Genomic DNA, 16464 nt, shown 5'->3' with positions numbered 1-16464 from the left:
TCCAACGATTGTCCTTTCTTCGAGCTATGTGTCCAGCCTATTTCCATTTGAGGCTTTTAGCAAACTCTATCACATTGCAAACCCTTGTTTGTTTCCTTATCCACTAATTACTCTTTTGTGCTTTTATGTTATGCCCAGCATGCACCTCTCCATACCAAGTTAAGGATAATATGAGTAAAAGTACTGAAAAAAGTTCACGGAAGCACATCGGGTAAACTAATAGACCCTATCTTAAAAACATAATACAACGTCCACCTAAACTCACCTCATGTAAGTGGAATATATCAATATCCAAAGTGATTTGATTGAACGCAGTATTGCCCCACAATTGGCATAACCAATCCTGCACCTTGGTATACTACAAATATCGAATGTCACTGATTTCTAAGATAATTTCTATCAGGGACACACATACAAGTCAATACTACCAAGACTTCCCTTGATCCATTGCTAATTTTTACGCCTCCTGCTATGTGAGACCTGCAGTGCATAGATCTCGTTTTTAGCACTACTAACTGCAGAGTGAGGGGTTTGGTATTAGTGAAGGAACCATTGATGTTGAGTTACAAGTGTGCGGATTGTCGTACTCTTTGACGACATCCGAAACACATATCCAAGCTGTTCAAGAACTCTAGTATTTGTAATGCGGTCATACAAAAAGCTTGTTAATATGCCACGTCTCATAATCTTAGAGTAGCACAGGTCGTATGCACACGTTGAATAAATGACATTCGGTCCTCACAGAATTATGGCCTTGATCTCGATGCTACTCTAAATTGACTGAATGCAGACCCTGCTACACCCTTGCAGATTCCAAGTTCTTTAGAAATTTGAGTTTATGATAAATCAAATGAGTTACACAAAGTAAATAAATCAATAATAATATAATATATTGGAAATAAAATATTATATCTTATTCGCTCAATTGCCCATCTTGAGATCAATTTTCCGCAAACCTAATATAAATGGTCAGTACTTTAAACACACGGTTCGTCTGCGCTCTATTGCTTGAAAGCTTCTAACTTAAAGCTATTGCGAGCTTACGCGTCTGCCTACTAACTACACCTGCGAGACTTCGCATGTCCCTAAAGCTCAAATCCCCATTGCGAATTCGATACTGTAGCACTACGTGCACTTTATAAAGGAAGCTCTACCCAGTAAAGCGAAAGCTTCTGGCTGAAAAGTTTTTAAATATCAATTCTGAAAAGAGAATATAATATTGCCACTTGTTATAATAAAAATAAAAAGTCTTAGGTACGTAAAAATTTACACTAAAGAGACTTCTTCTTGCAAGACACATAATCTTAAATAAGAATACCAAAAAAATATACTTATAATATTAAAAAAAAAACATGAACCAATGGAATTTGACCCTGGCATAAATTTTATCAATTAAACTTTCGGCTCAAATACTATCCATGCAAACATTTTCATTACAACTTTGCACTTGAGGTATGCCATGTATAATATTTGAACTGTAGGTTAATTGGTAAAGCGTCTCGTCTTTATTGCGAAGGATGTTGGTTATGTTTGGTACATTATCTTTCTAGATTTTTAAAAAATAAGTATGATTCTGAAATTATTCCAAATTATGTTATCCAACTGCAAAATATTGCATGTTATATTCTTGAGTATTTATTTTTAGTCTTGAAGAAAAAAATATCTTATAAATAATTTTTTCCGGATATAGGTATACTTAATTTATGAAAATATTAATAAGGCTAATAATTGAATTTACTTTCGATCGGAAACTTCATAAGACGCTTTATAAAAATCAAAGAACATGTCAATGTGGGTTTATTTTTTAGATAGTAATATCATGAAGACATAATTATTAATAAAAACTGTTATATTTTTTAAATACTTATCGTCATAGAAACGACTTAAAATATTTATATTAGAAACGTCTACTGAGCGATCTTTGAAAAAAAAGCATTGAACGCTTAAACAAAAAGCAAAGAAGCTTAAACGAAAGCTTAAACATTGAATTTCAGTAACAGACAATTTGCTCAATAGATCAGTGGATAGAATAGAGGATTCACTCAGTAAATAAAACGTATGTAAGTATTCAAATTTGGTGCAAGTTTGTTACTATTATTTTTCTATCAAAAATGTATGCTGCTTTTGAGGATTTCACAATTTATGTGTATGGTGGCGCTTTTTAGTGGACTGTAGTAAAGGGATGATTTGGATACGAAATGAGGACGGTTACAGAAGGATTCAATCCAGACACTAACCATTAATGTTGATATGGCGGGCCCACTGGGCTGGTACTGTGTTCCCCCACTCACACAACTGGTAAGATCACTCTCACGGACTTGTACTTATCACTGTACTTGTGATGGATCAGTGGTAATCAGTTTATGATTGTTTATTAATTACGGTGATTGACGCGGCATTGGGCGAACCGTAACTCTTGAATTACTTATTTCTTGATGCTTTAATGGTTTGAAGATAACTGACTTTTGCAAACACGGTTGTAAACAGTCATTCGTTAATTGATTGAAATGCATGGATGGCAACAATGAGAATAGTTAGTAGGTAGGGTGGAAATATAGACTAAGATTTTCGCCGTGACAATCGGGGCCTACAGTAAATTATTAAATCTTGTGAATATTTAGTCTTGAAACTTAAAGTTACATATATTATATAATTTTTTATTATACCGTTTCACCTTATGAGTAAAAGTTTATTTTCTTAAAATAAAATTAAAAGAAAAAAATGTAGGTAACTTTTCTTATTCTATAAATTAATTGAGCGTGGAAAATAATATAATAAACCATTTCAATTGGTAAGCAAACAAACAAGGCAATTATCAAACAAATTATAAAATTTGAAAGTTTCTGACGTGAATTTAATACTGTAGAGTTTTCCACTTCGTAGGGATGATTAAAACTCAGGAAGAAAGCACTGAGTTTTCTGTCATCCAGATAGATTCAGTTGTTCTAACTGGCCATGGTAAAATAATACTACTGAATGGCCTTAACATAATATTTTTTTTATTTTGTGTTTATTATCATATAATTAAAATAAAATCATTACTATAATAAACATTATAGCGATCATACCACTCAACATTACAAGTGTGACACACTTCAATAATATTAATGTTTTGTTGTCAAAACAAAACATCGTAACGGAAGCAATTGTCAGCATTTCCTCAATAATAATCTAGATAAATAGTGTCTATTATGATTTATTAATTGCAACCTCCTCCAGACCATGTCCGATCCTAATAGGATCATATGGGCCTCCCCGGAGTAGAGGTTTGTATTAACAGATTTTGTTTGTACGAGAAATGGATGTCAGCCACTTGCTCAACCTATTAGGTCCATACCCTGACTCACACACAAATTGAAAAACATTATGTGTACTTGCCAGACCCTGGATTCGAACCTGGGACCCACGGCGTGATAGTCCAACGCTTAAGCCGCACGGCCACCGTGGGTGTCAATTAATTAATTGCAACAATGTCTCATATAATGTATGGACTGCATTTGTATAAATACAAATTAAAAAAAAATGTAGAAATATAAATATAGCAATAAGAGTAAAACAAAAAAGAGTACGAGTGTGAAAATTAAAATATAAAATAATACGTAAATACCCTAGATATCGTATAGTAAAAAAGATTTCTTGTACCCAAAACAGTGTTTTCTTATTAGGTATTTATGTATACTACCAATACTGTTGTAGTTCCTGTCCATTTTCTTGTTTGGTCAGTTATACCTCAAGAACTACCCAATCAATCTTTATGAAACTTGCACATAGACTATGTTGTTAATACACTTTTGAAAGATTATTATTTTGATTTGTCAAAATAAATTTATCAAAAATAACGCACGCCCAAACATCGAATAAATTCTGTGTCATAATAGCGCATATACATTTGCATGAATTCACCGGCAGCAATAGTTGTTATTGTCACTGTATGGTAATATTTGACAGGTTGTGAAAATTGGTAAATGTCAAAATGTGTTGCACGGTGTAGTATTTTTTTCCGGCAGGTATGCCACTATTATTCAACTGTGCATGCGAATATCTATATGCAACTATCGCGTGAAAATTCAAAAGTTTCTATACTTATTTGATCCAATCATGCAATATGCACGATAATACGTATTTACACGTGTATTTTCTTGTAATGGTCGCGATAATACGTACTGTCAGCAGTAAATCCATATTCATGAAAACGGAGTATTAATTTACAATAATTATTTGCTTTATGAAGCACAGGGCATAGCGCGCACCTAGAAATCGCATAATTATTAGGTAATCATGCAAATCTGTCTATTTCTTTATTGTATCTATATAATATCTGTAGACAAAGTTGTAAGTAATTAATATACGTTCTATAAACAGCCCTTAGTTCTAGATTCCTTCACGTAGACGAATCGCTACGCATTGACTTTTTACACCGGTTATTAGCTATTATATAGCTTACAATACTATTTATGTAATGAACCGTTATTATTATTATTATCTCAATAGCTGCAAATCTTTCATTATATTTTGTGATCTACATAATATCCTAATCTACCCAGTTTTGGATAATGAATTATACATTAGGAACTTCTTCTATATTACATAATTATATAATATATATTATGTACAGTTACTTAACGTACAATATGAATAATTTGGTGAATATTTTCCAGGTGTCAATGTTGAAGTGTTATGACGTAATATTATATGATTATATTTGTTTGTAATCACCCAGTTCTTAAAGAATGAATAAATTGCTAACGTAAAGATTTGAGTCTCCAAAACTCATTAGTAAGGTGTTCTTAAATTATTTTAACTTTCCCTGGGGTGTTTATAAAATAAGCGAATTAAAACTTTCTTCCAATTTACATCATGGCTGATAGCTTGTGAAGAATGTAAGATTATTGGAAGTCTTATTAACCATGACCAGTGTACTAGTAATGCTGGAGTCCACGTCTCTGAAACTGTAGGGACGGGTTCAATTCCTTCATATAATAAAAAAATACTTATTATTTTATTAATAATATTTTCTGATCAACTATTTAATTCATTTATTTTTAAGCAAAGAATTTGTTAGAATTCTACGTAATTATTATTCCATGGGGGGAAAGGAAATGTAAGGTTTGGGATGCGAAAGTGGTGAAGTTCAGCAACTCTTTTAGCTGAAGTCTAACAAGGCCAAAAATATGACTATCTATCACATATCGTATGTCCTTTGGGTTTTGAGACATTTGGACTCTGTAGACTTTCTGCTATGAAGACGGTGACTGAGATCAGTAATCGCTTCACTGATAAAACAAGTGAATACCATTCATCTGAGCACCTGAGACAGCGAATAAGCATACAAATCCAAACAAGTAATGCAGTTGCTGTTTTAGATGATTTTGAGATATCCGGAAGAATGAAAGAAATATTTTATATACCCTAGGAAACTTAGTTAGTATATCAATAGTTTTAGAATAACTAGTTTACTGGTTTATTTATATTTATAACTACATGTACTTATAATGTTTAATTTTACACCTTTTCTTACTCATTTTATTGTACTCTTTTATTATGTAATTTTTAACTATTTCTTTTCATTTCTACTATTAATAAATGAATCGATTATTACTCAAATCTTAAATAAATAATTAATTGTCATGTAAAATTGACTAGTATAAATATCAGCTGTATTATTTTATATTCTTTACTAATTGACAATGTCCCTTTGAAACAACCAAAACCAGTCTTTAGTATTTGGAAAAATATAGTGGAATAAAAGTGGAATTCTTAAGATTACTTATCACATAAGATTAGAGAAAACGCAGTTGTCAAAATATCAATGACAATGAATTTAATAGAAGAGGTAAGAAGGAAAAAAAATAGGTTTGACTATATTAACATAGACACACATTTGATTCTCAAAAACTTGACAACCACACCATAGATCAGGCAAGCGTAGATAAAAATGCTGGAGGCAACCATAATCTACATAGAATTGTAAGCCAACGATGATGAATGAAACATGTATTTCCGCTATGACTTTAAAATTAAAAGAATTTTAGAGACATGTCAGCTTTCATAGTAAATCTAGCTTAGGTGTGAGTAATATTAGACTTTTATAAAACGCTCAGTCTGGCAGGTTGTCTAATAAGCACGTCCCTGTTATAACTAGTAATGTTAACGGGTTTTCATAATATAACTCCAAGAATTTTTACTAGAATACTATAATATATGTAGAATAGTCTGATAGAAATGTAGTTTATATTACGTTATGTCATATTAAATAGAAAATTGGAAAATGTCTTTTATACCCGATGTTAACATGATGATAACAATTAGATTTATAAAACTGTTACATTACAGTTTTAAATAATTAATGTGTTATATAATTATACAGTGTACCACAAAAAGTTAGTAGATTGTATAATATGTAAACGAAGAGAGTATATTAATACAGTAAAAATAGGTATCAATACTTAATATTACCATCATAAAAAATACTAATATAGTATTAAATAAGTCATTTGTGTGATAGATAGCATCATTAAATACCACACTATGTTCTGTCTCTTCATAAACATGCACGCATTTTTTGCATGTTGCGTATTGGATAGTTTATAATATTATGATATTCTATATATTTAAACTTTCAACGTGAATATGACGTAAAAGTTGTGATTATATTGAGATGCACGTTGCCTACTGTCACGCTGCCACGGCGACAAATTTGGCTTCGTCATTGTATCTTATGATAACGATCACCACATCTGTAAAATCAATGATGGAGAGTGCCAACTCTAATCTATTAGTATTTTGAATTATTATTCATTATTCACGCTACTTTCAATGTATTGTAACAGTTTCTACGTGTGCATACGTTAAAACTATTTGCAATATTATATTTATAGATAATATTTTGAATAGAACCCAACCTGCAGATCATAGATAATAGACAATATTCTTATAGAAAATGCATAGTGCCAACCGCTAAAAACAAAAAAACAAGCAATTTTGACGAGTCTAAAATGTGTTAGCATGTAGAAAATGATAAAAGACGTTCATCCAGTCACGCAGGTGTCGACGCAGTGCGGTAAAACGTGAGGTGACTCATTATTGTACTGATGATTCCGGCAGATTTGACAATGTTCGTTTAAAGGTTCAAAATGTGCTACGGGATGGGAACATTAGTCTGATAACATTTTTAACACCAAGAAAAACGACAATACACACCTTTTCCCGTAGCGGTATCTTACTGAAACGTCACGTGATAGTACGCGACGTGCATCTCAATAAAATCACAACTTAATTGGTTCAAACAGTACCTACGCATTATCGATTCAATGAGTTTTAATGATTTTTATATGAGAATTATTGAATGTAGGTACCTATATAATTTTTTTAACATAATATGTTTTTTTTTTTATTTATTATAATGGCTATGACTCAAAGTGAATTCAACAATTGGGAGCATCATTTTTTTAGTATACATATACAGGTATTGTGGAGGTTGGTGGTAAATATTATAAGGTTTTTCCGGACGCGAGCCAGACATGAGTATTATGCCTCAGGGACAAACTTTATGTTTAAAGACTGAATATTATTTTTTTCTCTCATTCCCTTCTCTTATCTTTTATATTTTCACTTAGTAACTCAGGTAAACGCAAATCGGGAATATGATTTCAAAATAACAGTTTTATTACTTCTCATTGTAGAGCTTGATACTCAATTATTAACTCAATAATTACAGTTACAAATTATTTCAAAGTTGATAACCATTATTCACTAATTGTTTGAAGTCGTATTATATTATATGAGTCGGAGTAGTTCGTAGTGCTTGTTATTGCTTATAATTCGAATACAAAACGGTAGATTGTTTCATATTGAAAAGAAAATCGTAATAGGGTTGACTAAGAACTAAAGACCTTTATTATTTTTAAAAATCAGAAAAATTTTATTTTTATCAAAAAGTATACAAAAATTTAGGTACATATTCTCACTATTAATTTTTCGTCGTAGTCCCCGTTACAATCGATACACTTGGTGAGCCATTGCCTTTGTCGTAGAACTCCGGCGTCGCCGTCTTCAAAAATGTTCTCACCTCTTCCTCCACGTCCTCGCCAGTATAAAGCAAAAAATAGAAATAAATCGGCGCCAGGTCGGGGCTATGAGCAGGATGAAATCTCACTTGAATGAGTCCAAAAGGTTCAAAAAGACCTTAGAATTTTTCACACGATTTTATTTTTGTGAACTCTGTTAGCATTTTGGGCACCCAACGAGTCCATCTTTGCATACCCCAATTCTCCCTTCAAAATCGTTTATATGGTAGACTTATTGACGGCTGGGATCAAAATTTTGAGATAACGGACTGCAATCTTCACGAACTTAATCATTGATTTTCTTCAACAAAACGTCACCAATTGAGGACTTCCTTCCTCTCCTTCCTCATCATGAACACTCGTTCTACCACTCGAAAACTCAGTACATCACTTTCTAGCATTTTGTTGATGTATCACATTACCATAATTGGATGTGAGACGACGATGGATTTCAACAGGGTGGACTCATTCGTGGTTGATAAACCGAATGATTAAATGCACCTCGCAGGCGGCGGGATTCAACCGCGGAGCGTCAATCTCAAACGGACGCACAGGTCATCATACTGAAGCAACTACCGAGCCGGACTCGTTTTGGAGAGAGAAGTCTACGCTATACACGCTAGTGCTGCCATCTCTTGAGAAATAATATCCGAGTGTCGCCAAAAATGAATAAAGATCTTTAAGTACACAAATAAAAATTCATTTACTGCTCACCGCATTGCATTCAATGTTGAGCAATAACTAATATTATCATTATAACTTGCAATTATTTAGTGCCGAGACATGATTATAGAGGCCTTAATCAGAGTCAAATGCTAGACTTTTGTCTATTCAGAATATAGCCGAGGCATTAACTAATATTTTTAGTCCAATAAATTTTTAGAATGTCTATCTACCCACATCTGATAGCCTCAAAATTCCACTATAATATCTCCTTAGCATAGGTTAAGATCACTATGGCTAAAGCTGCGTTGTCACGGTCCAAGTACGATCCAAGTACACTTGGACCGAGCACCATCCAAGCGCACTCGTACGGGACATCTTCATATAAATTACTCCTATCCAAGCTACTTGGATTGCGTCCTACTCATTCAAGCTAGCTTGGATAGGAATAATTAGTATGAAGATGTCTCATACGAGTGCGCTCGGTCCAAGTCAACTTGGATCGTGTCAACGCGGCTTAAGGAGGTGTCTCATTTTGAAAAAGGTATTTTTTCCTATCTCGATTTTATTCTTGTATTTATTTCTTACGAAGCCTTCTATTTTTCATTAAAATTTATATTAAATCATATCAACTGGTTAAATAATGTTAATGAAAAAATTGTCTGAAGTGTTGCTATTTTTGAATCTTTTAATAAATTGGGGATAATTTTTAAGCCAGCAACTTGCTGACCTCGTTAACCTTTTGTACTATTAATCAGTGTTCAGACTTCATAATATGCAAATATTTAAAGCTTACTTAATTAACAAAAATATTTGGTACTGTTCGGTTAAAGCGGATACAGCGGAAAACGCATTTTGAAAATAGCCGATAAACTGGATTATTTGTTAGGTTAACCTAACTAAACCTAACTTAACCTAACCTAATCTAACCTAACCCAACCTAACCTAACCTAAACTAACCCAAACTAACAAATAATCCAGTTTATCGGCTATTTTCAAAATGCGTTTTCCGCTGTATCCGCTTTAACCGAACAGTACCAAATATTTCTGAATTGCCTAATAATGTTATTAAATAAAAACTTGATTATTTAATTATATTCTAAAAAAATAAAATAATTTGCCAACGACATCTGTCGTATATGTATTATAAATAATTTACCGCTAGCTAGACGGACATGTACTTTTACCGGGACAATAGTATTGGTACTAATACGTAGCCGAAACCAACACAGCCATGTAAATTGTAAAGGCTACAAGCAAGTTGGTTAATTTCACGCATATAAAACATACAAATAATTACACACGTAGAGTAAAAAATGTCAAAACCAGTGTCATACTATTTTTTTTAGAAAGTCTAATATGCCCTCAGTGTTATATATTATATGACGTATACATTAATTTCAGTGCGCTAGGTTCGTCCAGTGGTCTCGTATTATGAGCGTTCTACTCTCGTGATAGCACTATTTTTTGGCTCTGGCTTAAATCAATGTTGGACATTATTTTTTCCGTGTAATATTTATTTTTAAAAAGTAAAATATATTATTTTTAGTCCAATAAATTATTGAAGATAAACAAAATTCAAATACCTACTGTAACTATGGTTTTCGTTTTTCGGTTAAGTTTTCTATCACAACCCACCAACCTTCAATAACCACCCTTTGCCACTGCTATTAGTATTAAGAAGAAATTAGCTTTTGAAGATGAATATTTAATTTAATAAAGGTTTTAATGCAGCATTTAGTTTTCAACGAGTTTTATAGCTACCAAAGTGGGTTTGTTATATCTTTTTGGACTTGTTCTTATAATATTTTTAATATAGTCAGTTCTCATTTTTGCATTCTCGGCGGGATATTTTACGGTTAGTTTATACCGCATTGTGAAGCGTCGTGTAAAATTACTTTTTTTTAAATAAACGCTTGGTGTTTTTCATAAAGACGAAATTTTTCAATTCAGCGTCTGGCAGAGCAAAAGTTTTGACAAATATACAAAATATGCCTGTTTATTAGAGTAAACACATATATTTTATTATATATTATTTTGTCAATATATTAACCAATATCAATTATTTATTTACAATTAATATACGGAAATTATCATCATATTCCACTTTTGATTTATTGCTGAACGAAAGCCTCTCTTTGGTGCTTCCATTCTTCTCAATCTTTAGGCTTCAGTCGATGCCTAATACTTGATTAGCCCATCAATCCAGCCAACTTTTGTCAGTTTTGGGTCTTTTAATATCTCTTGGACATCAATAAGACTAATTACTTAAAAGTATCGAGGAAGAATAGTCACATAGGAAAAATTATTATTATAAATACTTGGACTACCAAAAACCAAAGGTGACCATCCGTATGAATGCTGAGCTATGCGAATAATTTAAGTCCAGTATAATCAGTGTCTTGAGGGTATGAAGACTTAGGTCACGTTAATAGATGCGATGGATCTAGAACTCTCTATAAAGTTTACGAAGGAACTACCGAATCAATAATTATAAGCGGAATATAATATTATGTACGGCCATCTACTAACGGAGTGTAGGTACTTAACAAATGTTATTACCTGAAATAGTTGGTAACTATTTGCAAAACCCATTAAATACATATTGCTTAAATAGTATGCAGTATTTGAGGCATTACATAGTTTAAAATAACTTAGTCTCCATTTGGAAACATAACAGAAGTTTTAATAATGTCCACTAGTATTAAGTAAAAGAGTATATTTGGTAAAGATAGAAAATATGATGGAACTATACCAAGGTATTATATATTATCTTCTTTCATTTAACTACCTATACTAAAACTCCATTACTAATATCGATAGCTTGGTATTAAAATCCCACAAATTTGTTCTGAGACTTTTCAAACTGATATATTATTTTCTTAATAATTATTTTAGACATTTCTAGGGTAAAAATTGCAAGCCAAACTTTACAATAATACCCAGTGGCAGCTCGTGGATAAGATATCTGGGGGTGCTGCGGTTGATTAAAAATAAAAAAAATGTTTATTTTGATTAGATTTTACTATTAACCGGTTAAGTGCCCAAAGCGTCTTTGGACGCCCTAATTACACCAATTCTTATGTTAATTACTATCAATTAACTAATTGCGGCATAGAAAGAATTAATATCAAAATTAAATATAAATTACTAATTATATTAATAGGTATTTAAAATAAAGAACTTTGCATAAATTGCTTACAGAAATAAATTTTAACAATGTAATAAATCATTAAAGCTATATTTCTTTCCTCCGCTGTCGCGCGCGTGCTTACGTACGAACGCAGAAACGGCGAAATACTGTCGGGCTGGCAGTACCGATCAAGCTTCCAGCTGCGTGTTCCGCTCTCCGCATATCTCTTTCACCCATTCAAGCTTATTCGTTTGAAAACGGTACTGCAGTATCGCAGTGTATGATAAATATTGGATGTATCGGTGCGCGGGTGAGTTTAATTCACGCTTAAATAATATTGATATTTTCATATAATATACATGAATTTATGTTTATTATAATATTACATTTTTCTCAATTTGCTTGGGGATGCTGCAGTTCCGCAATGTATATGGACGAGCCGCCACTGATAATACCTATAACTAAGATGTACTATTTTAGTTTGTATTGGTTTTATCCCAAGATGATTAATGTTCTTCTATACAACAGATATTTCTGTAATTTTCATATAAAAAATGATCAAGATAGTTTTAGTTTTGTGTCTGCCATATTTGTGTGTAAAACACATACAAAATGCTCTCCAGAGTTATTAATCAGAAAATTAGTTGAGATTATTTGCCATCACTTCTATACTTTTCGATACCCGTATATTATATTATATTATATTATATTATATTATATTATATTATATTATATTATATTATATTATATTATATTATATTATATTATATTATATTATATTATATTATATTATATTATATTATATTTTTCACTGACTACTCTATCAAAAAAGCTTACATACATGTAGTGCTAAAGATGGAAAGATTATAAACTCATAAATACCACATTTTTGCCAACATATTATTCCTTCTGCACATTTGGTATAGAAAGCTCAACTTCGTTAGGGTATACCCACTTCATGTTTACTATATTATCATTGTTGGTCAGTGTATTACTGCTTAATGTATAATACCTACATAACAAAATATATGATTGAAAAAAATAATATTTATCTCTGAAGAACATAAGCCAAATTTACTCCGCGGAATAAATAAATAGTCCGTAATAAACTGGATCAGAATTTATTAGATTTGGCGTTAGGGTTTTCCTACATTTTTCCTTCCTTTAAAGTTAAGTTGGTTTTTTTACCGTAAATTCTTGAGAATTATAACATAGGAAACGGTGGCGCGAGCCCTCTCGACTAGTATCAAGCATTTAAATTTATTTTGTAAAAAATGGTCTTAATAAAAGAGTTTTCACTTTACCTCCACAGAGAGATTAATAATATAATGAACTTTTTCTTATTAATTAAGAACCTTTTTGTAGACTGTCATCTACTACCTAGTATCAAAACTGGCAATTATATACCATCCTCTCAAGTATTATTACACTAATTGTCTTTCACCATCACGAAGGCGTATTCAATTTCTTTTTCTTTTTAAAAAAAAATATAAATTTTGGTCTTATTTTTGGCATTCATTGCAATTATCATCAAATTATTATCCTAGTATGTAATGAGCCTACTGCGCGACGGTAAGGAAAACTACGCCTTAGTTAATAGCTCGAAGATTCACATCTCTTTTTTTCACTTCTGTAGTAAGCGAGTGACTGATGCAATACGAATCAAGTTATACGACGAGATCATGCAAGCTTTCTCATGGTTAATTAAATTACAACTAATGTACACGATTTTTTACATTTTAATGACTCAATTCCTATGGGTCTTTGGTGCGATCAACGCTTTGGATATGTCCGGTGTAATTGAATCAGTAGCCATATAAAATTTAATATTTTATAGTTCCTTGTATTAGCATAACATTCATTGCATTATTTGTTTTCGTTTGCACTTTGAAGATTCCTATTAGGGATTCTAGAATGATTTCAGTATGTATGAATTGATAACTTTAGAAAATATTATTTTTCTGTGTAAACATCATTTTGAGCTGCTTTAACGTAGGTATATCGTTTTGATAATTTATTTACGTAGGTACTGTTAATATTGTAATTATTCAAGCTAAATGATATAATAATTAGAGTTTACCATAAATAAAAAACTTTTGTAATACCAATGCAGAGAGCTTTTGAATGTCAAAATAATTTTGATATTATTATTTTATGACATTACTATATGACAAAATTATTTTGTGTGCGGTATTTATGTTGAATCTGGTTCCATGAATAAATAGAACACGAAGAAATAGAACGATGACAAAACAGAACAGGGATAAACAGAACATGATTTCATTACAACCCTGGGAAATAAATCTCAGATTACAAAAGTGTAACCTTACAACGAATAGTTCTGTTATACAAAATTACTTACATCTAATATACAAAGTTCATTTTCATACATTATTAAGTAAAAACAAACATTGTTTATAATAAATGAGACCGGTCTCAAAAATTTTTGAAAAACACTGCCACAAAGAAAGTTGGGGTTGAATTCGGTGATTGTGAAGTCTGGATTATGAAGATACCATAATAATAGTCACCGTGACGGAATTCTGTGGGTACAACGTCCAATATTTTATAAAAATCTATATGTTTTATATTGTAAAACGTTAGACTATACAGCCACTTGATTTTGCACCGCTGGTTATACGTCCCTACGCTATGAATAATAATCGGTGAGCCGAGATAAGTGGTATGATTTTGCAAAACCTCAGGTATTTTCTCTCTGCCCGAATTCAATATGCGATTTATCATATTTATTTGCCGTTAAATCTCATATTTTATCTTGCCCCAAAGTAGCTTAAGAATTTTTTTGACACTAAGGGATTTTCTTTAAATACCGCAAACATTGCCAGAGATATTAAAATATATGTATTATAAGAATTAATATTATGTTTCACTATTTACTGAATATTTTTCTTTATTACATTTTTTATTAAGCTATGAAGTCTCAACTGAGGCTTATTAACCTGTCCATTTACACACTATTACATTTATTAGGTATAATATTAATGATTAGGTATATTATTAAAAAAACAAAAAAACATAGTTTTCATTGTACATAATATAATTAATTTAAATGAAACGTAATTTTCTAATACTAATTTAACTTTTATTAAACTTAATATTAAACTAAACCTGTTGCGTTCATCTCAGAGGAATATTGTCAATGTGAACGTATTTCTACAATGAATTGATAGCTAATACCATAAAAAGTGTGGTATTATAATAATATACTTGCAATAATTTAAATAATATATTTGCAATAACAAGTAATCGTATACAAATAGAAAACTAAGACAATATTAGTTTCATGAAATAAACACACAAATAAATGTTTTTGACGAATTTCATTTCCTTTTTAAAGTCCTGCAAAAGATAGTAAGCAATTTCAGATACATTTTAGAGTTGAAAAAATCGAAGTTTGATTGTAATAATATATTAATAAAATTATAATTGTGTTATTAAAGATGACATTGATAACTAACGCGTGGAATCACGTCATGTTGATTAGAAACACATAACCTGCGGCATTTCATCTGCTCGTATAGAATAGCCATAAGGAATTTAACATGTACATACAGAAAAGAAGATATTGTTATTGAACGTAGTAAATGTTGTAGTGTTATAAATTGAGACTGAAATAGTGGTTAAATTTTAATGAATGAAAAACATACTACAAGGACGACATTTGAATACACAGTGCTCTGCAGTATGTTTACAACTTTGTCCGATGCTAATTATTATAAAAAACCGTCGAAGCGAGAATAGGCGGTGCTATGTAGTGGTCGCTGGACGCCACAAAGCCTTCCCTACACATGCAGGCTGGATAAACAGTTGAATCTAAAACGGAAATTATACGTTGACCAAGTGTTCTAAAATCAAGTGTAAGTTTTGAAATCTCCATCTGTCTTTGTTTTTTTTAGTTAGATGAAGTCTATAATATTTGGCAACAAATATTTATTTTCTAAAAATTGAAATTTTCTGATTGGACTGAGTGAGATTTAAATATACGTATTACCTAAAAAAATACCTCATCTGATTTGTTTCAAATTTCGTTAATAAAAGGTTACATAATTTTAATTATTATAATTATAAATTATGTAACCTTATATATAATTAATTATATATGTAAGCCGAGATAATATCGAACATACATAATTTTGAAAAACACTTTCTGAGAAAATATATTATAACCAATAGAAAAAATCTTTTTGAAAAAAGTAAGCCACCCCGGCAGGGAATCGAACCCTGCATCTCCCGGGTTTACGTCCCATCCACGCATTACCACTATGCTACGCAGTGACATACTAATTGCGACAAATTTTAACTATTGGCCACTTTTAATACCCATTCATTAGTCATTTTAAAAAAGTCATGCGCGGATGGGACGTAAACCCGGGAGATGCAGGGTTCGATTCCCTGCCAAGGTGGCTTACTTTTTTCAAAAAGATTTTTTCTATTGGTTATAATATATTTTCTCAGAAAGTGTTTTTCAAAAGGGGGGACATGCTCGTCGAAGGTCAAAATTGAGTTTTTATTGTATTTTCAAACCATGATCCTGGACACTCCTTAAACGTTGTAGATGATCTATTTATATAATTTTGAAGC

The sequence above is a fragment of the Rhyacophila brunnea genome, unplaced genomic scaffold (assembly GCF_057557595.1).
Source record: "Rhyacophila brunnea isolate RB1 unplaced genomic scaffold, BYU_Rbru_1.0 scaffold_22, whole genome shotgun sequence".
Taxonomy (NCBI): Eukaryota; Metazoa; Arthropoda; class Insecta; order Trichoptera; family Rhyacophilidae; genus Rhyacophila; species Rhyacophila brunnea.
This window is presented reverse-complemented; position numbering follows the sequence as displayed.